Source organism: Myodes glareolus, chromosome 23 (genome assembly GCF_982192425.1).
Source record: "Myodes glareolus chromosome 23, mMyoGla1.1, whole genome shotgun sequence".
Classification (NCBI taxonomy): domain Eukaryota; kingdom Metazoa; phylum Chordata; class Mammalia; order Rodentia; family Cricetidae; genus Myodes; species Myodes glareolus.
Genome location: NC_142048.1, coordinates 58,146,814 through 58,163,064, shown reverse-complemented (window position 1 = coordinate 58,163,064; position 16,251 = coordinate 58,146,814). Strand labels below are relative to the sequence as shown.

Genomic DNA, 16,251 nt, shown 5'->3' with positions numbered 1-16,251 from the left:
TGTATACCGGCCTCAAAGTTAATCAAAAATTTGAATGGACAGTCTGAGAGATCCAAACTAAATTGAGCGGTCAGTCAGTTGGTTTGCCGTTTCTTTGTCCAGATGAGAGAATTGGTTGGCCAATGAACTTATGTGAGTTCAGTGGTAAAATATCCTTGCTGGGTTTGTAAATTCTTATATCTTATAAATGTGCATTTGTTTTACAGAGGACATTTAGTGACACACGTTTGAATACTTGGTGTTTTTCTAACACAAGATGATCAGTGTTAGGGCAGCTGTAACCTCTCTGGGTGTATGATGATCTCTTACTGTTTTCCCACCACATTTTCTAGACTTCCGTGAAAGATGAGTGGAGACAATTCAGTAATTTCTCCATCTATAGAAGCCATAAAACAGCACTAAGAGAGAAAAAATGCAGACGACTGTCCTAACTTCTGCTAATGTGACATTCTCTTTCTCACTGAGTAGACAGGTCCCGTTGTGGCAAGTAGCTATCCCTCAATTAAAAAGAATTCTGTGGAACCGTTAGATTCCTTAGCATTTAGATTTATAACGAATATTGCGAGAGAGCCCACAGGTGTGTGAGACTTCACTGTACATTCAAAGAGAGCCTTTAAATATGATTTCCCTTAAGAAAATTAAAACCTTGCAATCTGTGTAGGTACTCTGTATTGCAAGTTTACTGAGGGATAAAAGTTTCTAGTCCCCTGCTGCAGTGCACTTCTGGTCTGAAAGCATGCAGCGGGATTCTTTCCCCACCTGCTACCCCACAGCCATGAGGAAGGAGTTGTCAAGTCCAGATCAGTACCATTCCTTGTGATTTCTGCAGGCTGCTGCAGGGGTGTGTTACTAACACATTGCTGATGGACGTGGAGTGAGGATAAGAAGGCTTTACTGAAACGCGGGCCATCCATAAGACACCTGAATGCTTTTATTTTCCACTCAAAGGACATGCCCCACCCACTGAATAAGCTGAGTATTAAAATGGCCACTTGTTTAGAATCTTGCCACCACCCAGATCTCCCTGCATAGGAAAATTTACCCCGCTGATAATTCTAGAATGTGCTCATTGGCATACTGCTTAAAATTAACCTCTACACTCTTGCTCTGTCGACCCGGGCAGTGCATGGGGACGCCCTCGACCTGTTCAGCCTTGCGGATGCACCTGTGTCAGAAGTGACATTTATAGCTCCTGCCCTGGCCTTTATCTTTGAAGATTTGTTGGAGGCACAGTGTACCCAGGAAGACTCTGGAAGTGACCCTGTAAATCAAATGACAAGCAGACAAGATAAATCGATGGGTGGCTTCTTTTTTTGTTGTTTTTGTTTTTCCCCTTTTTCTCCAGGCAGAATCCCCAGACACAACAATCAACTCTGTCTGGTCTCAGCCAAACTGATGCTATTAAAGGTGATTTGATGAAAGCGTCTGGACCCACGTGGAAAGGGTTTAGTTTACAATCTGTACTTGTTCCCTTCTTGGGCAGGTGTTTATAAAAATAAAAATTAGCCTCAGCAGGGCCCTGGTGTCTCTTCCTACATCAGTTTTTCCTTTGAAGGTTGTCCTGGCAGGTGAATTTCTCTCTCTGTCTCTGTCTCTGGCTCTGGCTCTCTCTCTGCCAGGAATGGCATGTACAGTGACTCCTGCACTCTCTTTATTTCTAAGTTCAATGCCTCCTCTTACAGAAAGCTGTAAATATGAATCTTTGAATCTCCTAAAATACTGGCATTTTCCTTTTAATGAACTATACTCATTAATTTCAGTTGCTTCCAATGTAACACCCAAACATCTTGGTGTTGAAAGAATGACTCTTCATGGTTCTGTGTTTTCCCAGAAGCTGCCATTAATCAGAACCAAAAGGAAATACCAAAAGCTATTGGGAGAAATCACTTCTTGGAAAAATAATAGAGTCTGTCATTTCCATTAATTTTCTCGACGTGGTGACCAAAGAGCTGACAAGAAGTGACTCCAGGGAAGAGAGGTTGATCTGAACTCGTGTGAGGGTGCAGGTGCTCATGCTTTTGAAAGTGGGATGGCCATAGGGCCACGTCAGCATGGTGGTGGGAGCTGGCTGACCTCCAGGTGGACCTGGAAGTAGCCAAAGAACAGGAAGTGTGGGCAGATATTACACACCAAGCCCTGACCTAAACAGGTAGTCCTTTCCCTCCAATTATGCCCCACCTCCCCAAACTGTCCCATCAGCTGGGTGCTTGGCATTCAGACCGATGAGCCCGTGCAGGGTGCTGCCTGTACCACCCTGCGTGCTCTGCTTTAATGTAGGTGACCCCCAGGACAAAGTCACCAGCCCACAAGGATCAAGATCCTGGGGACAGACTGAGTAGGAAGCTGCAGCCAGGCGTGGAAAATAATCAGCCACATTTGCGTTTCCTGACAATGATCGTTTATTTATTTTGCTAGACCAATCCTCACGTATATTCTGATGTGATATATTGAATTCACAAAGTATGTCTGCAAAGTTCTGCATTTTTATCATCTGTTAATCCTAGCCACTTCTCTGAGGATATTTTGCCTCTTGTAAATAACAGGATGCAGGAAGGGAATGGAAGCATGAGGGATGCACAGATTTACTTCTGTTCCATAAATATTGATGATCTTCTGAGTGCCAAGCCGGTGGGCACTTAGAACTCTGTCCTGGGAAGATGACGGCCCAGATATGTGATCCGGCTCTCTCTCTCTTAGGAGCTTCAGACTCTCACAGAGTTCACTGCAACCTTCCAAATACTCACTTTCTCTTAGTTCATTCTGAAAATGAAATCAATTCGAAAACAATTTCGATATCATACCCCTTTTAAGTTTTAGCGAAACAAGAAGCCTAAGGGCAAACTGAATGCCACTCATCCGAAAGGCATTTCCAGTTTCAGAGTTTGAAATCGCTCATAGTGTTTGCTAGTTGAGAAACTGTAATATCAGAATTCAAAATCTAAAATACTTTATTTTTTCAGTATTGACTAGCTGTGAGTCTCTGTGTTAATTGCTAACTACAAAAGAAGAATTTTATCTCATGAGGGCTGAGTGATGCCCTGATTTATGGGTTTAGCACTATGTCATTATGAGTTATTTTACTGTTATTTCCATTTACCAGAATAATAGTGGTAGGTTTTCCCCTAAACTCATGCTCTATCTAGTCTCAGGCTCCTGTCCTAATTAACAGTGTCAGGTATACATCCCATCTAGTACAGTAGACCTTATGTAATTAGAACATGGTTATTTACTTCCACAACATTGGTGCCTCCATTATACCAGTGGGTTAATCATGCTAGTCAATAGTGGGGCCTTAATTATTGTAACTCATGGAATTCATCCTGGGTGAGATCAGTGAATACCCTTCTACCCCGGTAGTATACATAGCATTTCCAGATCTACGAAAGCTGGCCAGTAGAGATGGAGCTTCAAGACAAATAGCAGCGATTTCTCCGTGTTCTGTGACTTAAACATGTCTTCAGTGATAAGGTCTTACTGTCAACTTCTAGAGGGTAACCAAGAATGATGGCAACACCCATCATGAGTTGGGGACCCCTGAGGCCTTATTGACCAACGTCCCAAGAAATTCCAAAAGAGACAGGCCATTCCTGCCACTGACCTTGAAAATCTGGATGAGGATGAGCCTCTTGGTGAAAGTAATTGTCTGTACAGGAATAAAGGGCTGCTTGTCCTCAAAGGAGTAACAGTTACACCTAGTGCATCTACCTGCTTTCCCTGTCTGTCTCACAGCTCACGAGGAGCAGACAGAAGCTGCTGGCTCTTGTAGATGCTTCACCTACAGCTCACAGCCTGCTCTTTTTACCAACCTGTCCCTGTTTGTTTCCGCTGAGTAGAAAGTAACATCTGCTTTCCACTGTGCAAGCCAGATGTTCCAGATGACTTTAGAGGTCTTCTTCTCCATGGTGATGTTCTAACTAGGGTGAGATGGTGTCACAGCTGTGAATTGATTTGCATGGATCCAGTCTAAGATTGAACTTTTTTCATATTTCTGTTGAATATGACTTCTCTGTCATGATATTAAACCAGTGACTGCTCTAATACTGGGCACAAAATTAGATTGAGAGCAATTAAAAACTCACATATACACCTATATGTATATTAAATACAGTACAGACCGAGGACTTTGTGCATATACACCCATATACACAGGCAAAACTAGAACACAGACAGTGACAGCAACGCATGTCAGTCTTCCAAGCCCTAACATGACATGTTTTGCATGCCTAAGCTGTCACTGCAGGGGACTTTATAGAGGAACTTCCAACTGTCAGCACTTCAACCACATGGAAACGCCACTCTCCAGCTTGGGAACATTTTAATTACATAATAGCATAATTAATTATCAATGTGACCTGACTTCAACGTGTTGACTTACACAGCAGAGCTCATGTAAGGCACCAGGACAATGATCAAAATTTCACCTGGTTTCTTGTCTTACGTCTGTTGTGGGGACTCTCCCTGTGAGCTGAGGGTAACAGGGAAGGAAATGAAGACAGCTGAGGACTGAGAGATGAAACCCAGGACTCCTCTAGGAGCCCAGTGTGGCAGTGCCAGTGCTCAGAGGTGCCCATCCATCCTAGTCCTGATTGTGGCTGGCACTGAGGACCCTCGTGGCAGAATTAATCCAGCATCTGCAGCTGGTGGCCCCTTGCTGCTGCTTCTTTCCTCCTATTGTTGCGGCCCCTCTGCCCACATGATTGTATTCGGGAGATGGCTAGGGCCTCTCACCAGGCAGGTTTTCTGGAGTATCATCTCTTTCTGTGACCCCATTTCTCACCCTTCCTGCACCCTGCTTTCATGTTCACCTTCAAGAGACCCATCATTTTTGCTTAAGCATTTGGTTGTTCCAACTACCCCATCAGCTATGCTTTTCTGTGACCTCCACAACTGGTGCAAAGACCAGCAAAGACAGACAAAGTTCTGGGGGCTGTCAAATGAAGGTACCATCCAGTCTCAAAAATGATTTTGAGGATATGATTGTACAAGAAATGTCAATGACCTGAGGTAGTTCAGAGACTTACCAGAACAGGAGCCCCCACCATCTAGTAGGCGAGGTGAGAAGAGAAGAGAAGACATCCGTGAACCCCAGGCATTCTGGGCAGAGAGATCTGGAAGCTGTAGCCATGGCTGCTGTGACCATGGAGGCAGGCAGGAGAGTCTGCTTGACTTGGAGGAAGGCGATGGCCAGAGTTGTTGTGATCTTTTCTATGTTCATTTTACCCCAGATTCCTGCATCACAGAGCTCTTCCTCAAGACTACCAAGGCATCCCTAGGAGGTTAGCTGTCCTGCATAGACCAGAGACTGACTGGAGGCAAACACACACACACACACACACACACACACACACACACACTGACTAAGATGCTCTGGTAAAGCAAGGCACATGTGTGCAGAGGCTCAGCTCTTGAAAAGGCAAAATTGATGATAGATGGATAAAGATGGATAGGTTACAGAGTGCCAGGCCCGAGAAGAAAGAATTTGAGGCAATGTCAAATTTTGCTACCCAGTATACCCCAAGTTTTATAAATGTATGGTTTATGAGAGCTCTCAACTTTGTAATGTGACTTGAAACAAATTTTGTTTTTCATTCAGATAATCTCAGACCAGATACATTTTTGTTGCTTTTTTTTGGAGACAGAGTCTCACATTGTCATTCCCCGCCCCCACCCCTGCCACACACATACTAGCTGGTGTAGAACTCACTGCCTGACCGTTGGTCTGGAACTGACTGTGGCCAGGGTTGGTTTTGAACTCATTACAATTCTATTTGCCTCGGCCTCTGAGTGCTGAATTACAAGGGTAAACCACCACTCTCAGCTAGCAGTTATATTTTAATGACCTTTGCTATCAGCCACACTGAAGACAAGTTGGAAATCTCAATATATGAGGGCCACTGAATACATGTACCACATCCATAGAGGACTTCCTCTCAAACCGTTTCAAACACAGCTTTTACTAATGTATGGTCTGTGCTAATAAAACCATTAGAGTTTGGCACTAATAACAATGAGACAGAGGAGAAACTGAGGCACAGTGGGTGACTCCCTTCTGACTACTGTTCAGCTCCAGGAATGATTGGGTGAGTCATCATTTTTTTTTCTCAAAACAAAACTTTGAATCTAATCTCCTTTGTTTAGCTTTTTTCCTGACCATTATCTATAATAACTTGTAACAAAGACAAACATACATAATCCATTTTTGGGGAGTGTGGGCATAATTTTCTAAACTGCTTCCTGCTGATTGAGGGCAATGATAATCTTATGGGGTCCTAAAAAAATTGAGAATTATAGTCAAGGCCTGACTGGAATAGTCTGTGAGGCTTGATCATCTCATCCAGCAGTCTTGATACTGTTCTGGATGTAGAACTCAGACATCTGGGCCATCTGCTCCTAGCGGAGATTTCTCAGGGGGTCTTCCTTAATCAAACATGATTTTTCTTAGCCCAGAATAAATCTATAGTCTCTCATTTCCTGTGAAGAATGAGACAAAACCTCTTCCTCTTCTCCAAAGTAACATATCTTTTAACTTAAATTTTGAAGTCAAGCCATTTTCAAAAATGTATGTTGGACTAATCCAGCAGCATTTATAATCAAATGTCTTTTAGAAACTGTTCCTCCTTCCTCAGCCATCAAACAATTCAAAGACAACACAATAACATACAGTATTCAGTTTTTCTGTGTAGTTTCCATCCTTACATGGCTTTATTTTAAACTCTTTTATTTTTAGTTTTAATTTTTGGCTTTTTGAGACAGGGTTTCTCTGTGTATCTTTGACTATAATGGAACTCACTCTGTAGACCAGGCTGTCCTTGAACTCATAGAGACCTGCCTGTCTCTGCCTCCCAAGTGATGGGATTAAAGGTTTGTGCCACCATACCCAACTTCTCTCTCTCTCTCTCTCTCTCTCTCTCTCTCTCTCTCTCTCTCTCTCTTTATTTTAAGGACTTTATCCTTTTACTTTTTTCTCCCAAGCCTACATATATTTTTAAAGACACTATAAACAGCTTCGAGGTTTTCTTCATCTGAATCCATTTTTACTGTATATCTCTCTTTTTCTGACCACATGAGTCTTTAATTTGCTAAGTGATATGGCTAGGATTAAAGCCATGGCTTTGCCAGCTGGATCCACCAATTCCTTAGCTTTCTGAGATTCTAGCTTCATGGCAGAGGTACTGGTGGGAGCCATGTTTATTGCCACAACTCTATGGAGTTTCAAGGTCCCTGTCACCACCAGGAAGCATGATGTTGGCTATTCATCAACACCATTTAAGTGTTTGATGGTGGGGCCTCTTAAAAGAGATGCAAGGTTTTTGCAGCTAAATCTAAGTCAGGAAGTCTCTCTTAAATGAAACATGCTTGCCTCTAGCAAGCAGAGCCCACCTGAGAAAATGCTGCTACCAAGAAGCCATGCTTAACTCTGTTCTTTTGTGTCTAGAATTACTTTCCAAGCTCTCTCAGGTTTTAAATGGATTTAATTGTCTACATAGGTGTCATTTGTTGATAGAGGTTTCTGTCCCACCCAATCCCCCAGCCATTCAGTCCCAAAGAAACACACAGAGATCTACATCAATTATAAACTGGTTGGCCTAGTAGCTCAGGCTTCTTATTAACTAATTCTTACATCTCACACTCCCTTGCTAATGCTCACCTGGATTTCATCGCTCATTCACTGGTTTTGTTTTCTCTCATCCTGGTTCCCTGCGTTTACTATGCATTGGAACCAACTGGTGGGGAAGTGGCAACTGTGTGTCTCTGGCCTGCCTCCTCAAAGCGGTGACGATGGAGTTTGGGGAGATCTGGAGGACATGCCTTCATGCGAATAAATATAAGTGAAGACTCTGGCCAGTGGGAAATCTGGAAACCCTGTCTTCAGAAACACTGGCTGTACCAGCCACGTCGTAGGCTCCTAAGGTCAGGTTCTCCCACTGGTCCCAGGGTTCACGCAGGCTGAGCAGGCAACTGGTACAGACTGACCCTGCCCAAACTTCTTCCCAAAAGGAAGGCAGCCAGCTGCTCTTGATAAGAGAATTCAGGGAACTATCCTGTGTGAGTAGATGGAGCTATGACTGAGGCTCTCTCCTGCCTTACATTTTTGTTTCCTTGGTGATGAGCCGAGATCCAGCTTGATAGCCATCACTTAGGAGGAAAGTGCATGCGCGTTATGCACTTTTGTGCCTTTTATTTTCACTGTGGAGCCAGGAAAGCGGGCAGGTTGATGTGCTGCAGTTTGCAGCCACGGTGAGACTCCTTTACCCCCCTGCTTTTTGTGTATAGCTCACACAGCTTATCTTTTAATTGTATTTATCATGGTGCGGGACTATTATAGTGAGTCTGTGTAACCAAGCAGCTTGCTTCAGCGGCTCCCCGGCTGCCGCCCGACCCTCCGCCTGGCACCATCACAGCGTGGCTTAAGTCCTATTGCTCGCAGCTGAATCAGAAGCAGAATGCTAAGTTTTCTTTTGAGTAATTTTATTGAGAAAAATCATTCCAAAGAGAAAATTTTGAATACACGACGATTTCCTTAAAGAGTTTTTTGTTCTGGGCTGTGTGCATATAAATTTCTCTATTACACGCATGAGAGGCACTGCATGACACCACATGACGGGTACTCATAGCATGAAGCCTGGCTTTCAGGCTTTAAGAGGAAGAAGCCAAGAAGACCCAAGGACCCATTGCAGGAGGACAGTGGGGAAAAGAGGGCATTAACCTGGCCTCCTCTTTTGCTTTTCCCACATCTCTCCTTCTGTCTCCCAAGTAATAAACAATAGAAGCAGAGCCCTGGGCAGAACAGCTGTCTTAATGGCCCAGGAAAGCCTTCTGCCTAAAACCTGTTCTCTGCTGCCCCAGGTGGGTGCTGCCATGGTGAGAACAGATTGTTTTCTGTTCCCCTGACAACCAGTTGCTAAGCTATGGAGAGTTTCTATGATAGATTTTTACTTGCATAGAAACCTGTCCACTTTCTGGGTTTTTGAGGTTGCCTTCTTTTACACTGTCTGAAACACACTGACCTGATGCCCACAGGCTCCCTGGTCTCCAAGGTCCCCATAGACTCCATGATTGCCATAGGCTCCTTGGTCTCCAAGGTCCCCAAAGACTCCCTGCACCTCCTGGTCCCCTGTAAGTTCACTTTGTGTCTTTGACATAGGAATGTGTTGCCTTGGGCTGATGGCCGCTCTTGCCTGTGGCATTACTCTTGGTGAGCTACAATGGCTGGTGCCTTTTATGAGTAGAGAGAGCTGTTCTGTTTAGACACAGTTGTAAATGACTTTCAACTGACAAAATTTAAAGACAGCGTGAGTCTTCCTGTTGGACAGGCAGCTTGGGGTAGCAGCTGACTGAGGCCAGAAGGAGGGCATTTAGCACCAAGGAAATGTTGACGATGTCTGGAGGAACTAGGCTGATGCTGCCGTGGGTGGCAGCGAGGTTGGACCTGCCCCCCTGCTCAGAGATGTCAGAGGAGGACGAGGGACAGAAGGCAAAGTGAAAGGCTCAGCTCGTCCTTCTCAGTGACTTTGAGAACAACTGTGTAACAAGGACCAACAGCCAGCAGGACACAACAGCATTCTTAGGATATTTGGGCTGCCTGAGGCACGGCTCACATTTTCTAGGAACTGGGGAAAATTCATAAGTGTAGATCACGTGCCGGACCCCAAGCCAAAAGTCAACCAGTTCTAAAGCATGGGAGGGATAGAGAGGAGGCGTGATAGTATTCAGCAGGCAATAAACTAGAGAAGAATGAAAGGAAAACCTCCAGATACTTAGAGAGTAAAAAGTGCCCCTAGATACCCTGCCACTGAATAGCACCCCTAGATACCCTGTCTCTAAATAGCACCCCTAGATACCCTGCCACTAAACAGCACCCCTAGATACCCTGCCACTAAATAGCACCCCTAGATACCCTGCCACTAAACAGCACCCCTAGATACCCTGCCACTAAATAGCACCCCTAGATATCCTGCCTCTAAATAGCACCCCTAGATACTCTGCCTCTAAATAGCACCCCTAGATACCCTGCCTCTAAATAGCACCCCTAGATACCCTGCCACTAAATAGCACCCCTAGATACCTTGCCTCTAAATAGCACCCCTAGATACCCTGCCACTAGATAGCACCCCTAGATACCCTGCCTCTAAATAGCATCCCCAGATACCCTGCCACTAAATAGCATCCCCAGATACCCTGCCACTAAACAGCACCCCTAGATACCCTGCTACTAAATAGCACCCCTAGATACCCTGCCACTAAATAGCACCCCTAGATACCCTGCCACTAAATAGCATCCCTAGATACCCTGCCACTAACCAGAACTCCTAGATACCCTGCCACCAAACAGTAAACCCTAAATAACACATGCAAAAGTGGCGGGAGAGTCTAGAGAGCATTTATGTGTATGTGTACATAACCATTTACACACACACACACACACATACACACACACATACACACATATATATACATATATACATGAGAATTAATACATGGAAAATATAGATATATGTATATGTAGTTGGCTGAAAATGGAAGCACAAGATATCACCAGTCAACACAGCAGGAAAGTCTGTGTAAACATCAAATGCTCATCTACTCAGGAATAGAGAAATTCTGAAATCTAAATTTTAATCTCAAAAGTGGAGGGATTTGTTTTGATCTTTTTGCCTGTTTCTTATTTTATTTTTGAGAAAAAGGGATAAAAGATCATGAAGTAGGTATAGGGGAGGTGGAAAGAATTAGGGAGGAGTTGAAGGAAGGGGAAAAACATGACCAAAATATATTGTATGATAAATTTTTCTTTACAAAAATAGACTGAAAATCAGTCTGAAGTAAACAACTGTCATCTGGGGAGTAGGCTGAGCAGCTAAGAGCGCTTGCTTCTCTTCCAGAGGATCTGGGTTCAGTCCCCAGCACCCACACGAGGTGCTCACTACCGTCTGTAGCTCTAGGCCCAGAGCATCCAATGCCTCTGTTCTCTGTGAACTCCTGCATGCACATGCAGAAACACACTCATCTGAACATAATTGAAAATAATCAAAATAATTTTTTTTAAAAAAAGAAACAGTCCCTTGAACACATGGATAAAAATGAAAAACCTCTAGTAAGGTTGACCATAAAAGGATATAAATAACAATATCAGGAATAAGCCAGAAGGAATCTCTGTGGGCCCTGCCAGCATTCAGAAGATCAAAAGGAAACATAAGCAACTCCACTTGATTTGATGGTTAGACTAACATGGACTGGTTGCTCAGAAAGCACAGCTACCTCAGCTCACCCCAGCGAAGTAGATCGTCCCAGCAGGCCAGTCAAGGAAAGGAATTTGAAAATTCAAAATTCCCAAAAAAGAAATCTCTTTCTTACAGATGGCTTAACTGGAGAATTCTACCAAATGCTTAAAAGAAAATTCGTACCGACTCCATGCAGTCTGATCCAAAAAATATAAGACAGTGCTTTCTGATTTTTTTTACAAAGCTAAGTTTGCCCCATCCCAAAACCAGACAAAAGCTAGAACACACATACACTAGGAAACTATCACTCAAAAACAGAATTGTAGAGACACTCAAAAACTATAGCAAACTGAACTTAGCAATTTGTGGTACACACACACACACACACACACACAAATATATAATTACCGTGATCAGTTAATGTTTTCCAAAAAGTAAGTACTTTCAATATTTGAAAACAATTCAAGGTAATCCAGAATACTAATAAGCTAAAGGAGAAAAATCATGTCATTGTATCAATGAATGTGGAAAAGGCATTTGGTAAATTTCAACTTGCAAGAAACATTCTAAGAAAACAGTGGTGGCAGAGATGGTGTTGGCCCCAGAAAGAGCACCCACAGCCCACAGCAGAGAAGTCCATTGCTGATATCATATGTGATTCTCAAGAAGACAGCCCTAGAGGAGATGGCTCACCCCGTGAAAGAGCACGCACAGCTCCCATTGTTCATGTTCTATGTAACCGTGGAAACTGGATGCTCTCCTCCTAAGATCAGGAGGCCAGCAAAGATGCTGGCTGTCACCACTGCAGCCTAACGTTCACTGGAGGTCTTAGTGAATTTAGCGAGGCAAGAACGGAAATAAAAGCCTGATAGATTGGAAGAGAAAAAAAAAACACCTATTCCTGCTTACACATGGCATACGTATCAGTGGATGGAATCCCAAGGAATCCACTAAAAAGAAAGAAAACCACACAGAAATCAGAAGTTCTGTCAGGACATATGACAACAACAATAGCAAAGAAGAGGCTTCAATGTGGAGAGGCGGTGCAGGGAAGAACGTGGGACGAGTTGGAGGGGCGAAAGGAAGGGTGGAGATGATGCAAATACAATACTCATGTCTGAAATCTGCAAACAAACATTTTAAAAAGATAGAAGAAAAGCTTAAACATTTTTTTGTATTCTTAAACCAGTAGTGGACACTGAAATTAAATAGGATAGCATTCATAGGCACACAAAAAGCAATGAAATGTATAGGTATAAGAAACGCTCCTAAAAGATATATAGAAAGAGTACCCTGAAAATCACAAAATGATTATACAGGAAGTCAGAGTCCAAACAGGAGAGGCATACCGTGTTCATGGATAGAAGACAGTGCAGAGAGCTGTCAGGTCTCACTGTGTGTGGGGGGGTGAGGAGGGAGGGAGGAAGAGAAAGTGAGCGGGGGGGGGGGGGGGGGGGAACAAGCCTGTGATGGCGCCAGTGCTAAGCAGCAACATGAATCAGTGAGACCTTGTATCCAAACAGATACTTTGTAGATCCAGAAGCATAGCCCACCTTACTGTCATATGTGTAAAGAACGGGTTCAGGCGCTCAAGTTGCTACAAAGACGCTTACATTGCTACAATGACGCTTAAGTTGCTACAATGACGCTTAAGTTGCTACAGCAACGCTTAAGTTGCTACAGTAATGCTTAAGTTGCTACAGTAACAGTTAAGTTGCTACAAAGAGGTTTGTAAAGAGTGAAGTGGGAAGAATCAGCTGATTGTGCTTCCTGGGACATATCAAAGCTTTGTCTTCCAGACAGTGGCAGCGGGCAGAGGGCTCCACTGAACAAAGAACCAAGAATAGACATACAAACAGAGCTATGGGAAGGGGTATATCAGAGGAAACTCTGAACACACAGGGCTGCATGCTGGTGTAATGCTCCTTAGTTTCACTGCATTGGTCAATTTCCCAGGGTTGATTATATTATAGGATCCTGCCCTGGAAGGAAACCAGTCAGAAAGACATAGAACTTACCTATATTACCCCTTACCAAATCATGGGACTCCAGGAATCCTAAATTTAAAGTAGTAAGCTGTAATATTTAAAAGACAGGAAGATGCTATCCATGCCACAAGCGTGGCTGTGCATGGGCACCTTGTATTTAGGCTTTATTTGTGATAGTTCCAACTTGAACACAGGGCCTATGATCACATGCACCTCTTTTTCATCCTCCACACTGCAGTCAGCCCCCTTCTTACCAACTGATCCCTGTCCTACCCTCGCGTCTTCCTTACTTCCTTTCTTTTTGTTCTCTTTAAAGTTCAGGCCCTGCTCGGGCAGTCTTCCTTCTGTGAGCTCACAACGGCAGCATCCGTGCAGTATTAGATGGAGTGTGCAATGCCAGCTGCAGACTCGTTAGATAGAATTAACTCTCTTCATTAAGAAACCAAATTCAGGGTCTGGTTATTCTTTAGCCTTAAAGAATTTATTTCAACATGTGTCTTGTGTGTCTGCATACGCATTCACATTGTATGCAGATGCATGTATTGTATGTCCTTTGCAAAATGCATAGATGCTATCTCCAAAATAACAGGTTGTTGTGCTGCTCTGGGTATGGATGACTGTCTAACACCATTTCCCACTAAAATATCCCATATATTATCCCATAAAATATGCCATATAAAACACTTGATTTCATATTTGAGATTAGAAAAATTATTTGAATCTGAGTTTGGAGAATCCGTGCCCTGACAATCATAAGAAACAGCTAGGCCCCTTGTATGACTGTACTGGTTATGGTAGTGTCCAGTGTTTAGACTGAAATGCTTACTCAAATCGTATCTGTACTGGATTCATCCACTTTTTAGGGCTTGGGTCAGAAGTTTTACAGGTGGGGAACTTTATAGAATGTGACTTATCCCGCTGAAAAGGATTTAAATGCTTAATAAATTTACAGGAAAAAAAAAGAAGCCTGCACGGTGATGTAATGTTTAATGCAAAAGCGCTTGCCATAAGATGAATTCTGCTAGCCACATACTCTATGCTTCCAACCTATAAATAACAAGTCATCATTGAATGCTGGTGTGTGTGAATATGTATGTGTGCGTGTGTGTGTTATATTTTTTCTAGAGAATGTACCTGATAAAGTCTGCATTAGGGAAATTGTGACTTTCAGTTTTAGCTCCGGCCTTGACCCTAGATCTGTAAACCAAGATATTATGTGTGAAAACTTCACAGATCCCACAACCTCATGACTTCATGATGGCAAAACCTGTATAAAAAGTGCAGCAAAGCCACTTGCCATTTCCCTAAAGAGTCGTTGCGCCAGATAGATGAGGCATTTGCTAGTTGCTGTGGAGAGTGAGCTGGCCAACAAATAGGTAGGCACTACATAGGTACATGGTAGCCGTCTTGTCGTGGAGGTCAGAAGAAGACATAAGCCATGACAGAAACAAGAAATAAAATAAATATGTTTCCAGAAAATCAGTTTAGTCTTGTTTATGCATGCACATGTATGTGAGTGCGTGCCTATGTTTATAAATGTGTGTGTCTGTGTGTGTTTCATTTGGAATCATCGGATTCTCATGCAGGAAATAGACTGGTATTATAGACTAGAACCATATAATAAAGAGAACTATACCCCAGAGGCCTAGGGCTTCTGTGCAAATGGCATTCCCCTCTAACAACAGAGTTGGCATAAACTCAGCTGAGAAAGTAGAAAGGAGAACTGAACTTTTGGTCTTTTATTATTTTAATTATGATAATAAGCAGTAGCACTTTTCACTAGTATGAATTACTAAGTCTAAAAAGTGGGAACCGAGGAGACAAACACAGGGGCTTTGGTCGCTGTCAGAAGGCAGGGCCAATCCTGGGGAGGACATCCTGGTTATCAGAGGTCTCCACCTTCACAGTATGCCGAAGATGAAATGAAGAGCTGTTTGGAAAGGAAGTTAGAGCCCAGAGATGTTTTCATGTAAGAGAATCTTAGTTTTTCTCTGAAAGCAAGAAATATGGTCAGCTGCTAAGAATGAGAGAAGCTAGAAACAGTGCTGGGAACTTGAAGACCAGCAAAAATATTTCTGACTGTTCCAGAGTGTACTGTGATGTGATGTCACCTAGAGGTGAGTCGGGAAACTGAGCAAACAGGACTGATCTGAAACCTCAGCGTGCGGTGGTGGGTGCAGAGGACAAGGGCTGCCAGTCACTGCTGTCACAGTCAGGAATGTGGAAGCAGTCCAGTGCCAGTCAGTGGTCCTGTGGTCAGCCTGAGGTCCAAGGCCTGGGAGAAGTGAGCCAAGCAGCCCCTCAGAGCTCTGGAGGGGTTGGGGAATACCAGGAGGCGTGGGGCTTAAATACCTTGTGCTGGAGTACTGCCAAGTGTCTGCACCAGGAACATGTGAAGCCCGGAAGAGGGATGTTGGGAGAGGGGAATGCAGTCACAAACTTCACAGAAATGTGGCGGGGATCTGGAAGGGCGCTTAGGGAGTCTGGGAAGCAAGCCCAAAGCAGCACCTATTTCTCAGAGACATCGGAGGTTATGCCAGGAGAAGGTGAGTTCATCTGCCATTAATTTTCTAAAAATGGGTTGAGGAAGTGACAGCCAAGCGACAACCAGGTCCAGTCAGATGCTGACTCAGCACGTAAACCTTTCTGTCTTAACTTTTGAGCCATCCGCAAAGATGTTCCCACGCATTCTGTCATTGACTTGGCAACGTGGGACAGTACCTACCATCATCCTTAATTTTTAAATTGGAACTTGGGGACATTATAGAGGCTCAACAAAGACCATGTGGACATTAAAGGGGCTCATCAAAGCCCCAGCTGTTTGTAAAGATAAAGTGGTCTCTCTGTGTGGTGTCACATGCCTGACCTTCCTAACACAGCAAGCACAGAGAAGCCAGGTTCTGGCTTAAACTGACTTACCTCCATTTTAGTTATGGACTGAGTGATCCTTTATCATGCCCAGGATTCTTTCACTATGGGATGTTCAACAACATGGTCCACTGTGTAAAATACATGCATGCTAGGAATGTGTGTGTGTATATATA

General features: G+C 43.6%; 1 protein-coding gene across 2 annotated transcripts in view; it reads left to right on the top strand.

Annotated features, from left to right (window-relative positions):
* Positions 1-16,251, top strand: part of Myo16 (myosin XVI) — a 473,090-nt gene that overhangs the window by 324,003 nt on the left and 132,836 nt on the right. The gene's annotated exons all lie outside the window — the stretch shown is intronic.